This window comes from Astatotilapia calliptera, chromosome 18, assembly GCF_964374335.1.
Source record: "Astatotilapia calliptera chromosome 18, fAstCal68.1, whole genome shotgun sequence".
Classification (NCBI taxonomy): Eukaryota; Metazoa; Chordata; class Actinopteri; order Cichliformes; family Cichlidae; genus Astatotilapia; species Astatotilapia calliptera.
This window is the reverse complement of record NC_137439.1, coordinates 24,564,094-24,590,012: the sequence shown is the minus strand read 5'-3', so window position 1 is coordinate 24,590,012 and position 25,919 is coordinate 24,564,094. Positions and strand designations below refer to the sequence as shown.

Genomic DNA, 25,919 nt, shown 5'->3' with positions numbered 1-25,919 from the left:
ATCTCTTCTGTTGGTTACAACAGGAAAATAAAAGTCACTAAAAATAAGAAGAAGAAAAACACATTGATTTGATTCATGCAGGGAACCTTGACAAGAATTCCAAATGCAAGAAGTTACAATAACTGAGAGGCAGAAGAAGTCATTTTGTTTTTTAGCACGTCTTTAAGACATGAGTACAGCAATACTGAAATGTATCAGCATGTGCTGCTAAAGCCCTCACTCCAGCAAACTTTTTCTACAGTTTAACAGGAAACCCCACGCCCTGTGTTCATGGTTTGACACCTGCAGAGCGCTCATAATCTGGGCTCCCTGTTTAAAACGAACAAAAACTAAGTTACTGCTGTATTTAGTCACCGTTATAGCTCAGTTAACCTCGATCTACTTGCCTCAGGCAAACAAACGTGAATCAACATGCCATAATGCAGTGAATTATGCAGTCTAGAGGTTACCTGGCAGAAGACAAAACAACCCAGTCAGTGATCTGTGTGACCTTGTCCCTGATTGGAACAAACTGCTAAATACAGGTCTGTTGTCTACAGATTCTTTCAACCCCTGACACCATTGGAGATTTTAGTTCGGTCTTTGGGTGCCTAGAAAAGCGCTATATAAATGCAATCCATTATTTAAAAAATATATAAATAAAAAAAATTAAAATATGAGGAGACCCTGCTGAAAAAGCATGCTGCAGAAATTCTCAGATCTGACATGCTTCAAAATATTGATATCAAATATCAAGTGGACTGTCTCTGATCCTGGAAATTGAAGGCAAACTGCCGAGAAGGACTCAGCAGCTTTAGCACAGGGAGGTGGCGAAGCACAGCTGAGCACAGAAAAGAGTAATGCCTCTGCCTGACACTTTAACAAAAAAAAAAAAGTTAATAATATGCATGAGCCAACAGATGTTGTCCTCTATATTTAAAACGCAAGCACCAACCTGCGCAGTTGTTGACACTGCGCTGACCATCTCGCGTAAAAATGAACTTATTCATCCAGTTTTGTTGTTGCCTGCAATCTGTGAAAAGTTTGCCCAATAGACAGTTAGGCAGACACACTCCTCGGTCGGTGCCTTTGACTACAGACTCGCAAACAAAACGCAGACACCTAATTTTAAAAGAAAAAAAATTTAAACATAATAAAAATAAAGAGTAGGTAGGTAGGCCGAAAAGGGTAACCGCTGCAGCAGAAACGAACCCGAGGCGGTTGGAAGGTATCACAGGGTACAAGTCTAGAAGCAACAGTCGCTCACCTCACCTCACCCCACTGCTCATTTCATACACACGGTTCCTAAAGTGTTGTATCAGAGGCCACATTTAAGGTCAGGTCTCTATATTCAGGTGTAAGTCACGTTATTCGCCTACCTTCAGCTGAGACCGCAGGGAGGTCCTTGGCTAGCAAGAACAAACATAACGGAACTTTGAGTGGTCAAAAGTTGTGTCCCAGTCTTTCATAAAACGGCCGTTTTAACAAGGGTTTGCCTTAGTCAAGTCCGCTTACCCTGACGTCGTCGTAGCAAATGATTACCCAGATATTTACTGAGAGAGAGTGCTGTGGAAAAGACGACAGATGACATGAACGGCTAGCTATTGTAGCCTCGGCTAGCCACTCGTTATGCTAACAACGCTGCGTTGGCACAGGGGGAGTTTTGCCTTCATCCTGTCGGCAGGCCTACAGTTTAGCGCGGCGCTGCTCCAGACATTTTTGAGGTACAACAGCGAGCTTGGTGAAACGGTCCACGGAGGCAGTACGGATAAAAAGGCTCATAACAACAGCGAGTATGCCAGAGCCCGCAGTACAATACTGCGATAATACAGCTGTTGGTGGTAGAATGAGAGACTACCAGTTTGGCTGAATTACCCACCGCGATCACAGCCGAATAAAGAAAACACGGTTTAGCCACGTCTCATTGCCATTCCCAGCGGACTGTTATAAATTTAGTCTTTACCTTTTCTGTTTCCTTCCGAGTCCCCCCGTGAGAAACAGTACCTCTCTTAGAATAAACAGAGGTTTGGCCGATAAAATGACAGTGTTCTCCCTCCTCTCCAAGCCATCTTGATAAAATCTGCGAAAGTCAGTGGATCAGTAAGCAGAAGACGAACGGCTCGAGTCTCTGTGTGTGTGTGTGTGTGGCTGCTGAGACAGGAGAGCTCCCTGCCTCCCCGGGCTCTAGTGTGCATCAAGAGTGACTAAAGAAAAACGCACTCCCTCCATCAACATGATGATGATCAACAGCGGCTTGCTTGTCCACAGCAACACAGTTTGCCTGCAACGGTCACATGAGGCTTTCAGTGAATTACGATGCCCCCGCTTCCTGTTTTAGTAGGGCCAGGATGAATGCACCTTTTCATGTGGATCTTCACGTGGTGCTTCTCTTTGCTTTTCTGCTGTTGTAGTACTGTTGTAGCTGGGTTTCCATCAATAGCTCACATATACACGAACCGTCCTTGTTCTGCAGCAATAATAGAGATCCTGTAACGCACAGAGCATGTTGTCCTGCCTGTCCTGTTAGTGTAATGCTATGTGCTTGGCCAGCACAGCTTTAATTGGGGAGTATGTTTTGATCCCACAGTTGGGAGGATTAGTATTAGTTGACTTGAAGCCATTTTTGTTTTCCCTTTAGGAGGATTTTGTAGGAAGCCTTTGAGGAGAACATTCTCCTTCAGTCAATCCTGTCTTACTCGATTAGACACAGATAATGAGACGATCAGTTGTATGGGCAGAAATCTGTGCCATCAGAAACTGAATTTGAATAAGTTAAATTCGAATCTGAATTGTAACTTAAATAAATGCTTTTAAAAACTGAATATGAATTATCCTAATTTGAAATTCAATTTATTGGTTTGAAAATGATCATCACTAAATAGAAATTGAATTTTATATTTTGAAAATGAATTAATTTTCTTTGAAACCGTATTTTATCCTTTAAAAGTTTAGCTCTCGAATAATTTCAGATTCACTTCTCACCATTCAATTTCAGTTCTACAATTCAATTTCAGTTCCAAAATTCAGTTTTTGGGGACTTACGTCCAGTTCAAGAGTAATCGAGCGCAGATTAATAGAACTACGTTTTACTAGCGGACCGAAAGTGTTACTGACTGGAATCTACAGCATCTTGAGCTGAATTAAGACTTCAGAAGTCATTCGTCATGTCGAATCACCAGCGGATAAACTCTCAGGTTGGTAATAAATGTATAACATGTATAAGAACAAGTCAAAGGAGCTTGCAAAGAAAAGCGTCTGGACTTCTTTAAGTTGCTTGAAGACGTTTCACCTCTCTTCCGAGAAGCTTCTTCAGTTCTAAGGTCAAATGGTGGGGAGTCCCAGATTTAAACCTAGTGGGAGTATCCCCCCACAGAGGGACAAAAGGACCCCCTGATGATCCTCTAATCACATGAGCCAAGGTATGAAAATGGGTGTGGGTCCCAATCAGCCAGGGTTTCGGGTGAGCTCATTGTGAAACCTGGCCCCACCTTATCACGCGAATTCCTGAGGTCAGATGGCCCAGGATGTGAGTGGGCGTTCAGGGGTCCTTTTGTCCCTCTGTGAGGGGATATTCTCCCACTAGGTTTAAATCTGGGACTCCCCACCATTTGACCTTAGAACTGAAGAAGCTTCTCGGATGAGAGGTGAAATGTCTTCAAGCAACTTAAAGAAGTCCAGACGCTTTTCTTTGCAAGCTCCTTTGACTACGATGACCTGGATGACTGAGAACCTTCACAGACAAAAATAGGAAATACTTCCTTTTAAAACTACACATATAATACATTCATCACTTCAGTATTCGTAAAGAGGAGGTAATAATATGCAAAGGTAACCCAACCATTGTGTCAACTTCAACCAGTTTTTAAAAAAGAAGAAGATTGCACTGTATTGTGCAAGTCTTGGACCGCCCTAGATTTCTTCATATTTTCCTTACAAGAAGCGAGACTATCTAGTAACTGTTTGATCTTGAGCGTTAACATTTAGATTTCTGAATTTGTGATTTGTGTTAAGCTACTTAACACTGACCAAACTGCATGCATTAAAAAAGGCACCTAACCCAGGGGATGAACATGTGTTGTGTCTACACATAAAGGACTACTTAGCACAAAGCTAATTTTAAACTGTATCTTCAGGCCCTTTGTTACTAGCTACAGGCATAAATTAGTATTTTTGCAACAACAACAATGCAATTCCCAAGGCTATTAAAAAATTACTAACAAAAAAACAAAACAAATAAGCAAAATCTTAAGTCAAGTCCTTGAAATAGAAAAGAAAAATCAGCAAAGACCTGATGCAGGACCAGAGAGATATATCTGCATTTGCATTTGAAATGCAAACTATCATCAGTATGTATGGGAGAGGTCAGTTGAGAGGTACAACTTGGTGTCTTTTTTTTGTTTTAGATTACATTTTTACACTCCGACCCTTAAACCGCACAGAGTATGGAGCTGAGAATTAAAAGTAAAACTATCGGGAGCAGGTTGTACTCCAACTTTGGGCGGTACATTACCAGAACCACAGAATGAAGATCACAGTGTGCACTGCATTACCGCAGATATGTGTGTTTTCATTTGGTTATTTAGAAAATCCATAAATTTTTGTTACACTTCATTCTAATCTGCTGCCAAATCTTTTTTTACTAACTGCAATTACACAGAACACACCAAGAATACCTGTTAAATTAATTTCACTTGTATCTGCTGGCATACCAAAGCTATTTCCACACCTCCTTTATTAGGCTGTGAGACTGTAAGCTTTAATGTTTAAACAAAACCAGTTTACTGTCACCCTAAAAATAAACGGCAGCTCTGAGAGCGCACTCAGTGATTAAACTAAATTTGAATTAAACTGCATCTACAGTTCACCAAATTCATAGAATTAAAAAAAAAGTAGTATTAATTGCGTGTCCTTTTTGCAAAAGTTTGTTATTTATTTTAGATTTTTAATCATCATGTCTGATAAAGTCTCTGGAGTAGGGGGTGATGATGACAATAATTCTGTGGAAGAAGAGTCACATGACATGTGAAACTTCCTTTTCAGATTAGTCAAATGCTGCTAACACCATGCCTTATATGAAAAGGAAACTCTGGGTTAACTTGGACAGCTGATTCATGTAACTGCTTATACCAACTATATATGTTGGAATAAGTGAATCCAGATAGCAGAAAGGTATTCTGGTTGAACTTGCTTTGTAGTATAGGGATCGGATCTGAGCTCTATCCTTAACATAAAATGGTTTGTCTTTAAATGGTTGACTTACTCTACATGGTGTAAGTATGATTGATTATGAGATAACGACACACTTTAGATTTAGTTCTCCAGGCTTTCTGAAGGTTATTGACTGCTGTTCAATACTTTTCACTCCAGTCCTTGTACCAGACACTTTTCAGAATTTTTTTTTTTTTAACTTTTATTTAACTTTTTCCCCCAACAAATATAAGACTGGTTCACATCCAAAATAATAACACTACACAGCACTAGAATATTACAACATTATGTCCATAACTGTTGTCCACTAGGATCCAGTTTACAGGTTACTCCCAGTGCTTCCAGTGGTTTCTTCCATTTGTTCACAAAAATTCGGGAGCTCCCATCAATATAGTGTCCCGGCCTGATCAGAGTCATAACTTCAATGATGAGCGACTTCCATAGAGAAATGGAGGGAGGCTCAGCCCCCACCCATCTCAACATAATGTTTTTCCTGGCCAACATTAACAGTGACTGAATTACATGCTCATGTTGTACCAGTGAGACAGGAATATATCCCAATATACACATTAATGGGTTTTCTGTCACCTGATGACCAATGGCTGTACTAATATTGGCGCAGACCTCTTTCCAAAATGACTGGATAATAGCACATTCCCACAAGCAGTGGAATCTAGTGCCCACTCTGACCTTACACTTGAGACAGTTTGGAGATGTTCCCATATTATACTTACTATAAATATACGGAGAAATATACACATTGTGCAAAATTTTGTACTGCAGTTCTTTAAATCGGTTACAAACAGAGATTTTAGATGGAAGGAGCAAGATTTTGTCCCATGCCTGTATATCTATTTCACATTTAAGCAGCGTCCCCCAATATTTTCTCAATCATGCCAGTTTATCCACAATTAGGGCATAAATCTCGGAATAAAACTTTGATACAAAATGTTTATGCTCCCTATTATCCAGAAAAAAATTCTCCAACCGAAAAGAGGCAGTTGAGATTTGTAATGATTTAGCATTTTTTAACACATAATTTCTCAATTGCAAATACTTATAAAACTCAGTCTTTGACATAGAATACTGGGACTTCAAGGATTCAAATGATTTAAACTCACCATGTTTAAAGAGGTCATAAAACCTCTTTACACCTACTTTATGCCATCCCACAAAGCTTGACCCTATGTTTTGCGGCAGAAGGTCTGGATTATTTATAAACGTTGACAAGATATTAAACGGAAGACTACTGTTAAAAATTTTCTCAGTTTTCCCCACATCCACATAGCATTATATATCAGTGGGTTATGCTTTATTACGTGAGGTAAGTCATTTAGATGTTTCCCTAAAAAGTTAACAGGTGAGGATGGTTTACATAATACTTCCTCAATATTTAGCCATGGCAGATCAGAATGTTCATGTATCCAGGAAGAAAGAATCCTCACTTGTATTGAGAGGACATAATTTTCTATGTTTGGCACTCCCCACCCGCCCAGATCTTTCGGTAACTGTAGTGTCTCCAATTTAATTTTGGGTTTTCTTCCTGCCCAAATGAAATCCACCATAGCCTTGTTAATTACTTTAATATCTTCTGATTTCAAAATTGCAAACAACATGCCTGTGGGATATAATATTTTTGGTAGGATTACCATTTTAATGAGATTTATTCTTCCCAAAAATTATATCGGAAGTGACCTCCATCTTGTCAGCATCTCTCGAAGATCTTGAACCATTCCATTAATATTTTCTCTATATACAGTGATCAACATTTGGTGTAACTTTAACTCCCAAATATACAAAACCTGATGGTGCCCAATGAAAGGGTTTAACATGTAAAGGTTCATTATCCCCTCCACTACACAAAGTCATTATAACAGATTTATCAAAATTTACTTTGTATCCAGATATAAGATCAAAGTCCTTGATAGACCTAGTAAGAACGGGTAAAGAGTTAACCGGGTCAGTCAGTGTCAGAAGAATATCGTCTGCATAGAGCAGAATTTTATGTTGTCTAACCCCAATTTTAACTCCAGGAACACTTGGATTTTGTCTAATGGCCATGGCCAAAGGCTCGATGGCCAAAGCAAATAATAGTGGTGACAATGGGCTACCTTGTGCTGTACCTCTGCTCAATAAAAATGGGGAAGATAACAAGCCGTTAGTTAACACAGATGCTATTGGTGATTTGTATATAATTTTGATCCACCCCAGAAAGTTTTTTCCAAACCCAAATCTTCTCATTATTTCAAACATATATTCCCATTCAATTCTATCGAATGCCTTTTCAGCATCCATAGAAACAACAACCCCAGGGATCTGATGAAAATTTAAAAAATGAATAATATTAAATAGGCGTCGAGTATTATTATAAGAATTCCTCCCCTTAATAAAGCCTGTCTGATCAGCATGCACGATAGAGCACATTACTTTTTCTAGCCTAAGAGCCAGTATCTTTGAAAGTATTTTATTATCAGCACCAAGAAGGCTAATAGGCCTGTAAGATGAGCATGACTCCGGATTTTTATCTTTTTTAGCTATCAATGTTATATTAGCCTGGTACATAGATTCTGGGAGTTTCGATTCTTCAAATGCTTTATTAAAAACCCTTAATAATAAACTATTTAACTTCATTTTCATTACCTTAAAAAATTCTACTGGGAAGCCATCTGCCCCAGGACATTTCCCTGACTGGAGTGCAGATATAGCTTTATCCACCTATATCAATGTTACGGGTGACTCCAGCAGGCTAACCTGATCTTCAGAAAGCTGAGGGAATACTAAGTCGTTTAGGAAAAAGCCTGAGTTAAGCCTTGTTATGTCCATCTCAGATTGATATAAGTTTGTATAGAATTCTCTGAAGCACTCATTAATCTGACGGTTTCCTACTTGTCTTTCACCATTCACATCCACAATAGCTGTGATAAAGGAACTTGATGGAGTATTCCTTGCAAGACGAGCCAGAAAGCGGTTAAGATAAGATAAGATAAGATAACTCTTTATTGTCATTGCACAGTCATACATAGTACAGTAGTACAATGAAATTGGAAAAACTGTCCTACGTCGGCACTACATATAACACAACACGACACGATATGACACATCACAACGTAACAAACAACACAACACAGTATATTAACTTAGTATAAAAAAGAAGAATAAGTGTATGTGTATTGCACACTGTTATTATTGCACATTAATTATTAGTGCACCTTGTTATAAATATAAATATTATTGTTATTGTTTTAAACATTGTTACCTCCCCCTAAAAAGTCCAGGGAGGTATCCAGTCAGGTCAGCTATTTGCATTGATCAGGGCTATTGCCCTGTTGTAAAAGCTGTCCTTGAGTCTATTTGTTCGGGACCTCAGCAGCCTGAACCTCCTGCCAGACGGCAGCAGCTTAAACACCCGGTGTCCTGGGTGTGTGCAGTCCCGTAGGATGCTGCGTGCCCTCTTGAGACAGCGAGTGCTGTACAGGTCCTTCAGGGAGGGAAGAGGATGTCCAATGATTTTTTTGGGCCATGTTGATGACCCTCTGGAGTGCCTTTCTGTGTGCTGTGGTGCAGCTGGAGAACCACACACCGATGCAATATGTCAGCACACTTTCAATGGAGCAGCGGTAGAAGACGGTCAGCAGCTCCTTCTTCAGGTCCATTTTTCTGAGGATTCTCAGAAAGTGGAGACGCTGTTGGGCCTTCTTTAAGACCGCAGAGGTGTTAGAGCTCCATTGGAGGTCTGTGTCTATGTGCACACCCAGAAACTTGAAACTGGAGACCCTTTCCACGCACTCCCCGTTGATGCTGACAGGCTGCAGCTCGGACTTCCTCCTTCTGAAGTCAACTACCAGTTCTTTTGTTTTGGTGGTATTGAGGTCCAGGTTGTTGTCTGCACACCAATCTGACAGCCTCTGAACTTCAGCTCTGTATGCAGTCTCATCTCCCCCTGAGATGAGCCCCACCACAGTGGTATCATCTGCAAACTTGATGACTGTGTTGTCTGGGTGGGAACTAACACAGTCATGTGTGTACAGAGTGTACAGTAGGGGACTCAGTACACAGCCTTGTGGAGAGCCGGTGTTGAGGCTGAGGGCTGAGGAAAGATGAGGCCCCACTCTAACTCTCTGTACACGGTCTGAGAGGAAGTCTCTGATCCAGCGGCAGGTGGTGGAAGGAAGTCCAATTTCCAGCAGTTTTGGGCTTACTAGCTGATTCAAAAAGCCGTCGTCTAGCAAGAAGGACATCTCTTTCAGCCTTTCGCATTATCAAATTACACAAAGATGTCCTGGCAATATTAAGCTCACTTAATGTTTCAGCTGATTTTGTTACATAGTATTGTTTCTCCAGCTTTTTTATATTATTCTCGATCTCTAACTGCCTTGTTAATCGTTGCTTCCTTTTATGACTTGTGTATGAAATAATCATCCCTCTCATGTAAGCCTTATAGCTATCCCATAAAGTTCTCGTGTCTATCTCCTCTTTATCATTTATTTCTAAGAATACTGTTGTTTGCTCTGTTATGAAATGTATAAATTTCTCATCCAAAAGAGACGGTGTACTCATCTTCCAAGACCTAAAGCGCTCAATATGTCTCATGGGTTGAATGGTTAAGACCACAGGAGCATGGTCAGAGAGACCTATATGACCAATATTTACCTGCTGAACTAAGAATATTTTTCATTTTTAATTTATTTTTTTGCTTGAGCCACTTAATACTGACTTAATACTTCAGTATTCAAACATAAAAAGGCATCGAACTCAAGTTAAGCTGTTTATCATTTGGTCTCATTGTTTTAGTTAAATCTACAAAAGGCCAAAGATTAAGTCTGACAAGCATAAAATGCTGTATTTGCACTAACAAAGAGCTATTAGCTGAAAGTGTGGCATATCATAGCATGGTGTGTAGTGTCCTTAAAAAATCTGAAGTAAGTGGACAGTGGAGAAAAGAAGCAATGTGAGGCCTAACTTATCCACAGCAGATGAACAGTATCTGAAAGTTAAGACCTTAAGAAATAAGACAAAAATCCAGCAGATACAAAATAGTTTTAGTGGAAGGGTGGCTGTCAAGGAGCCATTCTTAAGGATGGGAAATGCAGAGAAAGGGGTGAGGTATGCTGAACTACACAAGAACTGGAATGAAAGATCAGAGAAAAACAAAGGTCTGGGAAGCTTAATCTAAAAATTGAAATGTTTTGTTTTAAATCTTCAATATGTAAGTAGGAGGACAGGAGAGGGGTATAGCAGTGAGACTGCACAGCCATCTGTAAAACACAGTGGAGGCTGTGTCATGATTTGGGGCTGAATTTCAGTCAGGGGTGTCGGAGATCTTGTTAAAATTAATAAAATGCAGAAAAGCACCATCAGATTTTGATTCACCATTGAGTACTCTTTGAAAACCATCTGTTCCAACTTCTGCAATCTGGTAGAAGGTTCTGCATCTTCTGGGCAAGGACAGAGAGACTCAAGAGGAGCTTCTATCCCCAAGCCATCCGTGCCCTAAACACACACACCCGCCCTCTCACATCTCTATAATTGACTGAGACAGGACTCTCTTCCAAACACTCTAAACCAAGGCACAATGTACATTTCAAATTCCTTTAATTTTAAATATGCTTATATTGTCTATCCTGTAAAATAGTCAGATGTCTATTCATATTAATGTACAGAATTCACCTGCTTGCTGCTACTACTGCACATTCACCCAGTGTATATACTATATGTAGATATATATAATGTTCTTCCTCTACCCCCCCCCCCCCCCCCCCAATTTTTGCACATGTCGAGGAGCGTATCAGGCCACATTTCACTGTGTGTTATACTTGTATAACTATGCATGTGACAAATAAAGAACCTTGAACCTTGAACCTTGAACCTTGAACCTGAATCTAATTGGCAACAGCTTCATTTTTCAGAATGACAATGATCCGGCACACACTGCCAGTGCAGCAAAAGCATTCATGGATAGAAAAACACACAATGGATCCCTATCAGTCCCGATTGGCCTCCCCAGAGCCGGACTCAACATTATTGAAGCTATGTAGATCATGTTGACAGAGAACAGAACAAAAGGCAGCCAACATCCAAAGAAGATCTTTGAATGTTCTCGAAGAAGCCTGGAGAACTCTTCCTGAAGACTACTTAAAGAAACAAGAAGAAAGCTGCCTGAGAGAGCGCAAGCTATGAGGGTTTTTACCTTATATATGCATGTTTGCATGTGTCTTTATAATTCACTGCACCTGTTTCCTAGCTAAATGTAAAGAAAAGATAAATTGCTCAAGACTTTTCCACAGTACTGTATACTTAGCATATAAATAAGTAAATAAAATTTCTCAGTTCCAACAGTTGATATGTCGATTTTGGATTAAATTCAAGTGAACACAACAAACTATTTGCAAATTGTGTTGATTCCTGGACATAGACCCGTATCATCCTCTGCATCAGCATGGCCCCTGTAGACTTTGTATGCTGTATGCTTTCAATCCCAGCTAGACTTTTACCCCATCACATAGCTGCTTACAGCACATTATGTTGCAGTAAATCCATAGTCCTGTCCTTCTCACCTGCTCAGGTTACTCACTTTATTCAGTTTTCCTTGTGCTTCTTGTTTCTTATTTATGACACGACATTCACATGGTCTCATTTCCTACATAACCAGTTGTTGGGCTGAGAGCCAAGGCAGGAGGCAGCAGTCTTCCGTTTTTTGCCCAGCAAAGAGTGTGGCAGAGTAGCACACCGATCTATTAATATTGAATCAAGCAGGAAATAGAATCTGCTCACCCACTGTTCTCCATCTGGGGTCAGGAGATTAGCAGGAGCCAGGAGAAAAAAACACGAGCAAACTCACGCACGCACACACTTACCCTATTGAGAATCACAAGCCCTTTCAAGAGCTGGTGTGGGATTCCCTTATGAGTTGGCACGGGAGTCATTCATTGCTATGGTCTTGCAAGAAGGAAGAATCAAGAATTTTTCTGATCTCTAACCACATCTGTGTAGTGCACCATTATTTATTCGTCTGGCTTACTGAAGGGAAAATGTACCATTTCTCCTATACAATTCTGTTCTGTCTATCCCAAGTTCAGTCCCTGAGATGAAAGCACGTGGAAATTAATTTGATCATTTGGGGGTTGTGGCTTAGCACTTTTACAGCTGTGGTTTCCCTCCTTCTACTGATACACTCCACTGCTCTGATGAATTATTTTCAGACTTGCAAACAAGAACAAACCAGAGCAGTATAGCCTTGACTGACTATTTGGTCATGTTAACAGAAATACACGTGCTGGTGAAAATGCTATCCTACTCCCTGCTTCTTAATTGCTTTCTATTAGCAGTGATACCATCCGGTTACAGATATTTAAGTTTTCTCTCCACAGTGCAGACGGTTTCTGTCGTGCATAAGCTCACACTTTTGCCTAACCAAGGAGCTTTTATTTTATTCTTCTAACAATGAAGTTATTATTTTTTTTACAACATAGTACCTTAAATCGGCTTGTATTACAGTTTTTCTCAGTTACTTTGGCATGTTTCTTGCTCAGCTCTGATTGTGTATTCCCCAAAAGATGCAGCCATATAGTCTAGCAGCAGAAGGCTTCAACTCATCCAGAATAATTTATTCAGGTTTCACAATCTCACAACTAAATGACAGCAGCAACCTGGCCAGGGTGTACCCCACCTTTTGCCCTATGACAGCTGGATGAGGCTCCAGTACTCCTGCAAACCTAAATTAGATAGACAATTGAGGAAGTAGATGGAACTAAAGGGAATTTTCCTTGATATCTTCCTAAAACTGGGCTGATCTGCAAGTATGCCTTGGCCATCCAGTCATACGGGTTAGAAGTGATGTCATTCAGGTTAAAATTATGTTGCAAAGTTTACAAGTAAATGTGACTCACTGCAGTTTACAAACCTAATGACGCGTGCTCCTGTTGCAACCTCGAACAGTCGGTATCCACAACGTAATCTCTCTCTCTTCTTTTTTGCCTTAATTGTCAGGTATGCACATGACCAAATGTACTATGCAAATGCAGTGATATTAACAGAAGTATTTTTTGTTTTAGATATGTCAAAAAGTATCAATTTGAATGAATTAATTGTGGAACAGGATTATTAACATCCTTTCTATGTCTGTCCTCATCGCAAATCTGAGTTAAAATAATACACGACTACAGCCAAAGTGAACGGTGGGCAAAATTAATACTCCAGTGTTCTGCCATGTGAATCATCAGACCACTTCCTTAGTGGTGTGTGTGGCTTTTACTCTAGCAAACAGTTCTGCATTTATTTGCTGATTTGCTGACAGATATCTTACATTTACTAACAACATCAACAGTTCCAGCAGCATTTCTTTATCATTTTGAAAAAATGACATGTACTGTTGAACTTGCACTTAAGATGTGGTTAAGCATCTTTATGGTGACAGAAATAGTTTCACTGGTTCTGCTCACTTAAGACCAAACTATTAAAAATAACAACCTGGAATTTTTACTGGCCTTTGTCACCATCAAAATGAACAAGGATCTGTAATTAATCTAAATTAATTAATTAATTAATTATTAATTTGGATGTGGACAAATATATCAACAAAGGACTGAGTATTGGCTAGATAAACTATGGGAAAAAAATCACACACAATTTCATAATAATACATAATAAAGAATGTAGAACTATTTGAAACATGAAAGTCTTTGTCACAAAAATTGAAGCAAATACTATTTTCATCCAAATTTCATGCTGAAACACTAAAGCATAAATGTCAGTAGCCTGAACAGAACACGATTCTTGTGTCTCAAGATGCAACTGACTGAGAAAAGTTTTCTTTTAGGTTTTTGAGATATTCATATTCAAACCTCAAATTTTCAAGAGAGGAACAAAATTCTGTGGGTATGGGTTCTGATGGACCATTACAACAAAAAAAAGATCATGTCTACAGAATTGATTCTGGAAATTAATTATTCAGACGTTAAAATTCATATTACACTGTGATTAATTCAGTGTTTGGTGTAATATGTTTAACTTTTGGCTCCTGTCACAGTTCAAATCAATTTGGAAACATCCCTATCCGGTTGTTCAGTCTGACGTCACTAGCCGTGTCTGGACCTAAACTCCGCTGCAGGTCCATATATCAAACGATCACTATGGCATTACTGAGAGTTGAAAAACTGTCTAAAGTCTTTCATCTTTAATAAAATGATCAGCGTTCTGCTCTACCAGGTGTAACAATTGAGTTTAACATCCAGGCATCCATGAAAACGGAATTTATGACATTTAACGGAGTTAGAAGTCAGCAGGGAGTTAGCTCGCTAGCTTCTATCTAAATACAATATAGCATGTCCTGACTGCGGGGTTTTGGAAACAAATTAAAACGTACAGCTCTGTTATCACTTCCAGCATAAATGAAGACAGAAAACTAAACAGCAGTGACGTTTGTAGGGTTACTGAAGTTTGGCTAGCTGGTATATAATGATGTGCTACGTGACCGCTAGCGACACAGCTATGTTAGCATAGTATAAACAAGCTAACTTTTTTTCCACTCGATAAAAGTTAACGTGAGTGTTCTCGGTGGTCAGGAACAAATGTAATCGCATGGCAGGATGCTGTAAAAGGACCAAACTTCAGCCAGGAGAATAACTGAGATAATCCATCCACAATACGAGGTTAGTCATTCATACTGCTGCATGGGCTGGGCTGTAGTTACATCCTAAGGTTTTAAAAACTGAGCTTAAATAAATGATTAGCGGTAATAAAAGCCGAGGGAGGTCAACAGTGATCACTGACTGTTTTAGGAGCTTTTTGAGATCAAATAGAAGAAAATACATAACATTAAACATGTTAACAACACAAAAGCCATATTAAACGCAGACTACTTTAGGCCCGGAAGTAGGATTCGTCGCGTCATCACTGAACAACCGGATTAGAGTATAACCTAGATCTCAGAGTGCTTATAAATAGTTTTATCTCTCACCGAAGTTTAAAACAATTGTAAGAACACTGTAAAAGTCTGAAGCGCATGTTTATGTGTATGGGGTCAATTTGGCATAATAAAAAGGAATTGTTATGGCGACATACACAAATACAGAAACAATATCCCGATGGAGGACATAATTTTGCGAATGAATAGATTATTAATGTATCACTTACAGAACTGTTCTTGGCTTTTTAAAGTTGTGTAACATATAGGGGGGAAAAAATCTGATTAATGCATCTGAGTTTTATAAACTTACATTAAAGGTAGAAAGAAACATCACCTTTTCAGCTGCTGCCGTCAAGTCCTTTAGCCAGAGTATTAAAACTAGACAAGAACTAAGAACTAAGAACAGATGAATCACGGAGGTTTCCAAAAAAAAAAAAAGGACCATATTGATTTGGAGACTTCCTTTTTAGGTCACCGTAAACAGTAGTTAATCAGTAACAGAAATAATGGGGAAAATAAGACTCTAGAAATCCAATAAAATACTGGCTGTACATTGTGGCTGGGCTCTGTACACAGCTGTTAATTAATTACAAGGTTGGAATTCATTATTTCATACAATACAGTATAATAATGTTTGGGGACTGGATGAAGCAGGAACTGATAAAAGCAGAGGGAGATATTTGGTGCGACCTTCATACTAGATGTTAACAAACATCGCACAAGCTTGTTTAAATAAGATCCTGTTGTGACAGATATTTCATGGAATTTGGATCCTTTGTACATTTATAAACAGCAGGATTTCATGAACAAGAAGCCATAACACAGTAACTGTGAGTTATTTTAAGGTTTTATATTTGAGGACATAAAATAAATCTTGTCCTTAACAGGAATTAAAATGAAATAACTACAACCTGAGATGATCTACAGTGCATATAATATTCAATTTTATCATTTACTTAACAAAAATAAAGCCAAAGTGCTGCTGATCAAAATACACTTGATTTATTAATCAACAGCAAGTGTGAAAAGCAAAGTGTTTTTTTTAGTTTGCTGGCCTGGAGCATTCAGGTGTGTCTTGATAATGAGAAAGGACATCAGCTCCAAGGTTAGATCGTGCAATACTCAGACAAATTGCCAAAAACCCAAGAGCTACATCCCAGTCTCTACAGGCCTCGGTTAGCATGTTAAATGTTAGAGCTCATGACAGTACATTAAGAGAAAGACAGAACAAGTACAGGTTGCTTAGAAGGATTACCAAGAGAAAGTCTCTTCTCTCTAAAAAGAACCTGGCAGCATGGCTTAACTTTGAAAATTTACATCAGAGCAAACTACAAGACTTCTGGATGTCATCTGGATAGATGAGACCAAACTGCAGATATTTCTCCATAATGCGCATAACGCCTCATTTGGCTAAAAGAAAAGGGGTGATTGGGGTAAAGGGGATGCCCTTTTTTGCAGCCACTGGACCTGAGTATCTTATATTGTTATATTGTTATGTTATATTCTTTTGTGAGGCCAACTGTCCGACAGCTAAAGACCCAAACTGGGTCAACAGGTCAATGATCCCAAGCACAGCAGCGAATCTAGAACAGAATGGCTGAAAAGGAGAAGAATCAACATGTTACAATGGCCCAGTCAAAAGTCCAGACCAATGACTGTAAAAACATATTATATATTATATGTATCATTCATATATTATTGAAAGTCATTGGTCCAGACTTTAACATGACTGAAATGCTATGGTAGAAAGAAGTCTAATTCAGACTATGGCAATTAATGTTCCCAAGGCGTACATGTGAAACTGGGATTATTGTAGAGGGTCACACCAATAAGCTTATAATACAATACAATACAATACAACTTTATTTGTATAGCACATTTAAAACCAGAGGTAGCCAAAGTTCTTCACAAAATCCAGTAAAACAGTAGCAAAGTACAAAAGCAGATAAGCTAGCAGAGAGAGAGAGATAAGAAAGAGATAACTCTTTATTGTCATTGCACAGTCATACATAGTACAGTAGTACAATGAAATTGGAAAAACTGTCCTACGTCGGCACTACATATAACACGACACGACACGATATGACACATCACAACGTAACAAACAACACAACACAGTATATTAACTTAGTATAAAAAAGAAGAATAAGTGTATGTGTATTGCACACTGTTATTATTGCACATTAATTATTATTGCACCTTGTTATAAATATAAATATTATTGTTATCGTTTTAAACATTGTTACCTCCCCCCTAAAAAGTCCAGGGAGGTATCCAGTCAGGTCAGCTATTTACATTGATCAGGGCTATTGCCCTGTTGTAAAAGCTGTCCTTGAGTCTATTTGTTCGGGACCTCAGCAGCCTGAACCTCCTGCCAGACGGCAGCAGCTTAAACACCCGGTGTCCTAGGTGTGTGCAGTCCCGTAGGATGCTGCGTGCCCTCTTGAGACAGCGAGTGCTGTACAGGTCCTTCAGGGAGGGAAGAGGATGTCCAATGATTTTTTGGGCCATGTTGATGACCCTCTGGAGTGCCTTTCTGTGTGCTGTGGTGCAGCTGGAGAACCACACACCGATGCAATATGTCAGCACACTTTCAATGGAGCAGCGGTAGAAGACGGTCAGCAGCTCCTTCTTCAGGTCCATTTTTCTGAGGATTCTCAGAAAGTGGAGACGCTGTTGGGCCTTCTTTAAGACCGCAGAGGTGTTAGAGCTCCATTGGAGGTCTGTGTCTATGTGCACACCCAGAAACTTGAAACTGGAGACCCTTTCCACGCACTCCCCGTTGATGCTGACAGGCTGCAGCTCGGACTTCCTCCTTCTGAAGTCAACTACCAGTTCTTTTGTTTTGGTGGTATTGAGGTCCAGGTTGTTGTCTGCACACCAATCTGACAGCCTCTGAACTTCAGCTCTGTATGCAGTCTCATCTCCCCCTGAGATGAGCCCCACCACAGTGGTATCATCTGCAAACTTGATGACTGTGTTGTCTGGGTTGTCTGGGTGGGAGGCCGGTGGGAGGTGGGAGGCATTGATTAACCAAGCATACAAGAACGTAGATGAGCAAGTAAGATTTAAAGATAAAATCCATAAAACAATCTAAACAAAAGAGAAGAAAAGGGGAGGGCGAGAAAGTACACTTAAAAGGCATGCTCTAGGAGGCTGGGAAGACTAAGCTAAAAAGGTGGGTTTTCAATCGAGACTTGAGGGTCTGGATCGAGTCAGATGCGCGAATAGTATGAAGGAGGTTATTCCAGAGGTTAGGTGCGACTGAAGCTAAGGCACTGTCACCTCTGGTTTTCAGCCGTCACGGCTAGGTTGCACCAAGAGCAATTTGTCAGACGATCTCAGTGTTCTACTGGGAGTATACACGCTAAGGAGATCAATAAGGTAGCAAGGTGCGATATTATTTATGATTTTATAGGTAAGCAGCAGGATATTTAAATCAATGTCGTATTTAATTGGAAGCCAGGGGATAAAATTATAAATCACTGAATCATTGAACTTTATTTTTTTGAGGCAACAAGCATTTACTTTTAAGTACATATATACACCATTAAGATAGCATTTACTCAGCATGGACGTCCAGAGCTGGGGGCTCGAACTCAGAATGTTGGCACGTGTATGCACTGTGCATACACAAGATTGCTCAGGTGATTAGGGGATTGATCTGTCATGTGATAAAGTGACTCGGACAAAGTAGACCCTTGGAGAAACCACTATGCTGCAGTTTGCTGCATAGTGATGAGGCACCAACTGGAAGAAGAATGAAACAGAAAAACTGCTGTAGAGGATCACCATAACAGCATATAATCTCAATATGATTTAATATCTGTAATAAAGCCAAAATAACAAGAACCATAAACAATTTGACAAAGTATACTTGAAAACCATTTAAAACCATTTAAAAATATTTAGTATTGGAAGTCAAAATTAACCCATGGCTCCCTGTTTTGTTCTCTAGCAGCTTCGTTCACAAAACTAGTTGTCAGATAGACGGCCACTTTCACATCCTGTAATGGGACTTACACATGCTTACATACATATGAAATCTAGACTTTCTGTCTCTGGTATCCTCCTATCCCCACCCCGTTTCTGAGTACACAACCACATACGTGATATTTCTGGTCCCCTGCTCTGCAGCTGCAGAAATGCAGCTAAGCTTTTTCTGTGAGGGAGTTTGAAAAAATATAAAATGGCAACATTGGGCAAGTTGTGGCAAGGACTGAACATGATGTACTTGTAAGACAAAGGACCTGATCGGATCATGTTTTGCTTGGCATTGTTTCAGTTCAGAAACTTGGAGCATTATGGCACGTAGGCTTCTCACAGAAAAGTTCCTAAATGTTGAAATAGAGCATCAGTGGGAAAGAAATGTGTCATGGTTGTTGCTGCCAGATGGGTTGGTCTGAATATTTCAGGTACTGCTGATGTACTGGGAGTTTCCCACACTAACACCTCTATGGTTCAGTGAGTGGCCGTGCTGAATGAAAATGCATCGTTGATGCCACAGATCACTTGTTACAACCAAGGTTTGCAGAAAAGCATATCTGAATGCACAACACTTTGAACCATGAAGTAGACAGGCAACAACAGCAGAAGACCATTCGTGTCAGATAAGAACAAGAAACAGAGTCTCGATTTCTGCTGAGAGATTCTGGTGGTAGGCTCCGAATGTGGTGTAAACAACATCAACATCGACAGTTCAGGCTGCTTGTTGTGTAACGACGTGGAGGACAGCAGTGTTGATGATCATGTCCATCCTTTTATAAGCACAGTGGGCCCATCTTCTGATGTGTACCTCCAGCAGGATAACGCACCAAGTTGCAAAACTCAAATCACCTCAAACTGCTTTCTTGAATATGACAGTGAGTTCACTGTACCTCTAAAGCCACAAGAAAACAATGCTTGCTCTTATAGACTTGTGTAATGGGACTGAAAACCCTTGAGTTAAAAAAAAGAAAAAAGGAAGTGATACTTTAATCCAAATGGTGCATGTCTGATACAGACATGCATTTAATTACAAGTTGTACAAGAGAATTCTTAATTTAAAGTTAACTCACAGTAAAGAGCATCCTACCTTCAAACAGTTTCAGAGAGGAAGAATAAGGTTTCCTGTTTGTGCAATATATCCTGTGACAGTGCTAAAGCTATTTTTATGAGGTGTGTCTGTTCTCAGACATGTGAAGCTAGAGACACCGGCAACCATAGTCAATTGTCTTCCAGGGGCCAGAGCAGGCGACATTGAAGGAAATTTAAAACTGCTGGCTAAGGGTAAACGTAAATTCAGTAAAATCATAATTCACGTTGGCAGTAATGACACCCGGTTACGCCAATCGGAGGTCACTAAAATCAATATTGAATCGGTGTGTAACTTTGCCAAAACAATGTCGGACTCTGTAGTTTTCTCTGGTCCCCTCCCCAATCAGACCAGGAGTGACATGTTTAGCCGCATGTTCTCCTTAAATTGCTGGCTGTCTGAGTGGTGTCCCAGAAACGAGGTGGGCTTCATAGATAATTGGCAAACCTTCTGGAGCAAACCTGGTCTTGTTAGGAGAGACGGCATCCATCCCACTTTGGATGGAGCAGCTCTCATTTCTAGAAATATGGACAAATTTATTAAACCCCCCAAAATATGACTATCCAGAGTTGGGACCACGAAGCAGAATTGCAGTCTTACACGCCTCTCTGCAGCTTCTCTCCTCCTGCTACCCCCCCAAAAACCCATCTCCATAGAGATTGTGTCAGCTCCCAAACAGACAAAAAACAAACTAAAAACCAGCAACAAACAACTTAAACATAAAAAAAATCACAAAGAAAGATCAATACAGTATCCACATCCTAACCAAAGAGTAAAACAGTGAAATGTGGATTATTAAATATTAGGTCTCTCTCCTCCAAGTCTCTGTTAGTACATGACTTAATAATTGATCAACAAATTGATTTACTCTGCCTTACAGAAACCTGGTTGCAGCAGGATGATTATGTTAGTTTAAATGAATCAACACCCCCGAGTCATTCTAACTACCAGAAATCTCGAAGCACAGGCCAAGGGGGCGGTGTGGCAGCAATTTTTCACACCAGCCTATTAATTAATGAAAGACCAAGACAGACTTTTAATTCATTTGAAAGCCTGATGCTTAGCCTCGTCCACCCCAGCAGTAAAACTCAGAAACCAGCCTTACTTGTTATCATCTATCGTCCACCTGGGCCTTACATAGAGTTTCTGTCTGATTTCTCAGACTTTATATCTAATTTAGTTCTGAGCTCAGATAAAATAATTATTGTGGGTGATTTTAACATCCATGTAGATGCTAAAAATGACAGCCTCAACATGGCATTTAATCTGTTATTAGACTCAATTGGCTTCTCTCAAAATGTAAAAGAACCCACCCACCACTTTAATCACACTCTAGATCTTGTTTTAACATATGGCATAGAAACTGAACATTTAACAGTGTTTCCTGAAAACCCTCTCATGTCTGATCATTTCCTGATAACATTTACATTTACAATAATTGATTGCACAGCAGTGGAGAGTAGACTTTATCAAAGTAGATGTCTTTCTGAAAGCGCTGTAACTAAGTTTAAGAACATAATCCACCCACTGTTATCATCTTCAATGCCCTGTACCAACATAGAGCAGAGCAGCTACCTGAACGCTACCCCAACAGAGGTCGATTATCTTGTTAATACACTCAACAAAAATATAAACGCAACACCTTTGTTACTGCTCCAATTCCCCATGGGATGGACGTAGAGACCTAAAATTCGTTCCAGATACACAATATAACCATCCCTCCCAAACAGTGGTCACAAATCAGTCCAAATGTGTGGTAGTGGGCACATCTGCTATATTGAGATAATCCATCCCACCTCACAGGTGTGCCACATCAGGATGCTGATCTGACATCATGAGTAGTGCACAGGTGTACCTCAGACTGCCCACAACAAAAGGCCACCCTGGAATGTGCAGTTTTTTTGCGCTATTGGGGGTCTGGGGACCCAGAACCGGTCAGTATCTGGTGTGACCACCATTTGCCTCATGCAGTGCAACACATCGTCGCATGGAGTCTATCAGATTGTCAATTGTGGCCTGTGGAATGTTGGTCCACTCCACTTCAATGGCTGTGCGAGGTTGTTGGATATTCGTGGGAACTGGTACACGCTGTCGTATACGTTGGTCAAGCACATCCCGAACATGCTCAATGGGTGACATGTCCGGTGAGTATGCTGGCCATGCAAGAACTGGGACATTCTCAGCTGCCATCTGCCCTGAACAATGTGAACCATGATTCATCCGTGAAGCGCACACCTCTCCAACGTGCCAGACGCCATCGAATGTGAGCATTTGCCCACACAAGTCTGTTACGGCGACGAGCTGGAGTCAGGTCAAGACCCCGATGAGGACGACGGGCATGCAGTTGAGCGTCCCTGAGACGGTTTCTGACAGTTTGTGCAGAAATTGTTTGGTTGTGCAAACCAATTGTTCCAGCAGCTGTCTGGGTGGCTGGTCTCAGACGATCTTGGAGGTGAACCTGCTGGATGTGGAGGTCCTGGGCTGGTGTGGTTACACGAGGTCTGCGGTTGTGAGGCTGGTTGGATGTGCTGCCATATTCTCTGAAACGCCTGTGGAGACGGCTTATGGTTGAGAAATGAACATTCAATGCACGGGCGACAGATCTGGTTGACATTCCTGCTGTCAGCATGCCAATTGCACGCTCCCTCATTGCTTGTGGCATCTGTGGCATTTTGCTGTGAGACAAAACTGCACATTCCAGGGTGGCCTTTTGTTGTGGGCAGTCTGAGGTACACCTGTGCACTACTCATGATGTCAGATCAGCATCCTGATGTGGCACACCTGTGAGGTGGGATGGATTATCTCAATATAGCAGATGTGCCCACTACCACACATTTGGACTGATTTGTGACCACTGTTTGGGAGGGATGGTTATATTGTGTATCTGGAATGAATTTTAGGTCTCTACGTCCATCCCATGGGGAATGGGAGCAAAAACAAAAGTGTTGCGTTTATATTTTTGTTGAGTGTAATTTTACCTCCTCACTACGTACGACTCTGGATACTGTAGCTCCAGTGAAAACTAAGGCCTCAAATCAGAAGTACCTGAATCCGTGGTATAATTCTCAAACACGTACCCTAAAGCAGATGACTCGTAAGCTGGAGAGGAAATGGCGTATCACAAATTTAGAGGATCACCATTTACCCTGGAGAAATAGTTTGTTGCTTTATAAGAAAGCCCTCCACAAAGCCAGAACATCTTACTATTCATCACTGATTGAAGAAAATAAGAACAACCCCAGGTTTCTCTTCAGCACTGTAGCCAGGCTGACAAAAAGTCAGAGCTCTACTGAGCCAACAATCCCTTTAACGTTAACTAGTAATGACTTCATGAACTTCTTCACAAATAAAATTTTTATCATTAAAGAAAAAATTACCAATAATCATCCCACAGATGTAATATTAATCTTTTAATCTTATAATCTTTTAGACCCCATTCCTACAAAACTGCTCAAAGAAGTTCTGCCATTAATTAATTCTTCGATCTTAAATATGATCAACCTATCTCTAATAATCGGCTATGTACCACAGGCCTTCAAGCTGGCTGTAGTTAAATCTTTACTCAAAAAGCATCTCTAGACCCAGCAGTCTTAGCTAATTATAGGCCAATCTCCAACCTTCCTTTCATATCAAAATCCTTGAAAGAGTAGTTGTCAAACAGCTAACAGATCATCTGCAGAGGAATGGTTTATTTGAAGAGTTTCAGTCAGGTTTCAGAGCTCATCACAGCACAGAAACAGCTTCAGTGAAGGTTACAAATGATCTTCTTATGGCCTCTGACAGTGGACTCATCTCTGTGCTTGTCCTGCTAGACCTTAGTGCTGCGTTCGATACTGTCGACCATAATATCCTTTTAAAGCAATTAGAACATGCTGTAGGTATTACAGGTACTGTGCTGCAGTGGTTTGTATCATATCTATCTAATAGACTCCAATTTGTGCATGTAAATGGAGAGTCCTCTTCACACACTGAGGTTAATTATGGAGTTTCACAGGGTTCAGTGCTAGGACCAATTCTGTTTACATTATACATGCTTCCCTTAGGCAGTATCATTAGAAGACATAGCATACATTTACACTGCTATGCAGATGACATCTATGAAGCCAGATAACACACACCAATCAGTTAAACTGCAGGAATGTCTTAAAGACATAAAGACCTGGATGGCCGCTAACTTTCTGCTTCTGAATTCAGATAAAACTGAGGTTATTGTACTCGGCCCTGAAAATCTTAGAAATATGGTATCTAATCAGATTCTTACTCTGGATGGCATTACCTTGGCCTCCAGTAACACTGTGAGGAACCTTGGAGTCATTTTTGACCAGGACATGTCCTTCAATGCACATATTAAACAAATATGTAAGACTGCTTTCTTCCATTTGTGCAACATCTCTAAGGTTAGAAATATCCTGTCTCAGAGTGATGCTGAAAAACTAGTTCATGCATTTATTACTTCCAGGCTGGACGACTGTAATTCATTATTATCAGGATGTCCAAAAAACTCGCTGAAAAGCCTTCAGCTAATCCAAAATGCTGCAGCAAGAGTGCTGACATGGACTAGAAAGAGAGAGCAGATTTCTCCTGTTTTGGCTTCCCTTCATTGGCTTCCTGTTAAATCCAGAATTGAATTCAAAATCCTGCTCCTCACATACAAGGTCTTAAATAATCAGGCCCCATCTTATCATAAGGACCTTGTAGTACCATATCACCCTATTAGAGCACTTCGCTCTCGCTCTGCAGGCCTACTTGTTGTTCCTAGAGTATTTAAAAGTAGAATGGGAGGCAGAGCCTTCAGTTTTCAGGCCCCTCTTCTGTGGAACCAGCTTCCAGTTTAGATTCGGGAGACAGACACTATCTCTACTTTTAAGATTAGGCTTAAAACTTTCCTTTTTGCTAAAGCATATAGTTAGGGCTGGACCAGGTGACCCTGAATCCTCCCTTAGTTATGCTGCAAGAGACGTAGGCTGCCGGGGGATTCCCATGATGCATTGAGTTTTTCCTTTCCAGTCAACTTTCTCACTCACTATGTGTTAATAGACCTCTCTGCATTGAATCATACCTGTTATTAATCTCTGTCTCTCTTCCACAGCATGGCTTTATCCTGTTTTCCTTCTCTCACCCCAACCGGTCGCAGCAGATGGCCCCGCCCCTCCCTGAGCCTGGTTCTGCTGGAGGTTTCTTTCTGTTAAAAGGGAGTTTTTCCTTCCCACTGTCACCAAAGTGCTTGCTCATAGAGGGTCATATGATTGTTGGGTTTTTCTCTGTGTCTATTATTGTGCGATCTACGCATAGAAGGGAAAACAGAGCAAGGAGAAGTATTAAATAGTTAGACACAGTTGGAAAAGACAACAGCCACAAACAAAACTGATTGGAACACTAAGCCAAGCAGCCAATCAAATGGTAGAAATAGCGTGCATAACGAATTATGAAACTTTATATTTGTACTTTTAACGGTAGCTAGAGTAGGTCAGCAAAATAAATTCAAACTATTTATCGTTCACAGCCTTTTTTTGGTGTTCTTCATTCTTTCATACATCCACATGATAGAGATTGGTAAGATGAATGTGTTGAAGTATGCTGGTGGTCATTAGGCTAATCCTCTTTTCCATCTTTTAGGCTAGCTGTCCGGATGCTAGCTCTAAGATAATCCTGAATTTTACCCCTTTATTGGTGGACAAAGAAATCCCACTAAAACCAACTAGCGTCTTGTTTTTAATCCTTTATAGTGAAAGGGTTTAATCTTCTTTCCCTGAT

General features: G+C 40.3%; 1 protein-coding gene and 1 long non-coding RNA gene across 12 annotated transcripts in view; one reads left to right on the top strand and one right to left on the bottom strand.

Annotated features, from left to right (window-relative positions):
- The window catches only part of st3gal3b (ST3 beta-galactoside alpha-2,3-sialyltransferase 3b), a 52,719-nt gene extending 37,185 nt beyond the window's left edge, over positions 1 to 15,534 (bottom strand). For 3 of the 11 annotated variants that reach the window (XM_026150916.2, XM_080292804.1, XM_080292806.1), the window contains exon 1: positions 1,943 to 2,180. The gene's annotated coding sequence lies outside the window, so the exon portion shown is untranslated. The other 8 variants (XM_026150917.2, XM_026150920.2, XM_026150921.2 and 5 more) reach the window with 8 other exon arrangements.
- Positions 14,524 to 25,665, top strand: LOC145421877 (uncharacterized). Its single transcript, XR_013903251.1, has 2 exons — positions 14,524 to 14,834; positions 25,255 to 25,665. It is a non-coding gene; the product is annotated as an uncharacterized LOC145421877 (long non-coding RNA).
- Positions 25,666 to 25,919: the final 254 nt, after the last annotated feature.